This window comes from Mandrillus leucophaeus, unplaced genomic scaffold (genome assembly GCF_000951045.1).
Source record: "Mandrillus leucophaeus isolate KB7577 unplaced genomic scaffold, Mleu.le_1.0 Scaffold338, whole genome shotgun sequence".
Taxonomy (NCBI): domain Eukaryota; kingdom Metazoa; phylum Chordata; class Mammalia; order Primates; family Cercopithecidae; genus Mandrillus; species Mandrillus leucophaeus.
The window spans coordinates 1,284,337-1,285,664 of record NW_012103565.1 but is presented as its reverse complement, the minus strand read 5'-3'; the positions used below and the strand labels follow the sequence as shown (position 1 = coordinate 1,285,664).

At 50.6% G+C, this 1,328-nt stretch overlaps 1 protein-coding gene across 1 annotated transcript in view; it reads left to right on the top strand.

Annotated features, from left to right (window-relative positions):
* The window catches only part of FAM124A (family with sequence similarity 124A), a 61,104-nt gene that overhangs the window by 20,821 nt on the left and 38,955 nt on the right, over positions 1-1,328 (top strand).

Here is a 1,328-nt window from a genome sequence, read left to right as displayed (position 1 = left end):
TTCAAATGATTCTCCTGCCACAGCCTCCTGAGTGTCTGGGATTACAGATGCCTGCCACCACGCCTGGCTAATTTTTTTGTATTTTTATTAGAGACGGGGTTTCACCATGTTGACCAGGCTGGTCTTGAACTCCTGACCTCAGGTGATCCACCTGCCTCGACCTCCCAAAATGCTGGGATTACAGGCATGAGCCACTGCGCCCAGCCCAGATCTGGTCTTTATTCACGGTGTCAGCCGGTGCCCTGGATGTGTTTTTGTTGTGTGTGTGATGCACCGTCTCACCTGAGTTTTCTGCCACTGAATCATGTGGGTGTGGTTGGCAGACCAGTATCCCAGCTCCCCAGCCACTCAGTGCCATTGATGGGGGCTTTAGAAATGCAAATAAGGTGTTTATTCAACCTTATACAGGTCTCAAGCCAGGCTCCAGGGCCAGATTCCTAAACCAAACAGCCTGCAACAGCTGGAGGTGCCCTCGTTCACAGTCTGTTGGCCTCGTGGGGGATTACTGGGCACTGGGGAGTTGGCAGTAATTTTGGCACTGGAATGGTGCACGGCAGTTTATTCAGTCAATGGTAAACGGTTACAGCCGCTGCCTTGGAAACCACATTGAGCATGTGTGTGTTCAGTGAAGTGTCTGTAGGACTTAGCTACCCGGCTTCATCTTATATATTTGTTTATTGTCTGTCTCCTTCACTAGATTATAAGCTCTCTGAAGGCAGAGACTGTTTTATTCACCACTGTGTCCTCTAGTGCCTGGCACATGATGGGTGCTCAGTAAACATTCTTTGATTAAATAAATGATGCAACTAAATTGCAAATTGTGAGTGACAAATTATATCTAAAGTGACAATCATATTAATCGTTGCCCAAAAATTCTAGAAAGGGGTACCTGAGCTTGTCATATCCTGAGACTTGTCCAGGAATTTCCTTTGGAATGACAGATACCTTCAACTAGACATGCCCACTGCTAGGGAGGGGTGCTCTGGGGACACACCCGTTGGCCAGTTCTGGGAGGAGGGCTAGTCTGGCAGGCACCAGGCAGCAAGAGGCAGTGCAGGCACGGCTGATCTAAAGCCCAGGACTGCAGAGAGTGGTTGTGAGGGGCCCTGGCACAGGCAGCACTGAGGTAGGTCCAGCACCCGGAAGTCTGTCAACAGGCAGGACTTGAGTCTCCTGCCCTCTTCTTCCGAAGACTCCGGCTGAGGATGCCCACCTAGGCGAAACGGCCAGCCCATTCACAGCAGGCTCTCCCACCTAAGGTGGGTGAAGGAGCTAAGCCATGATTTCAGAGCCCCAGCCAATTTGGGGCAGAAAAACCAACACGATGA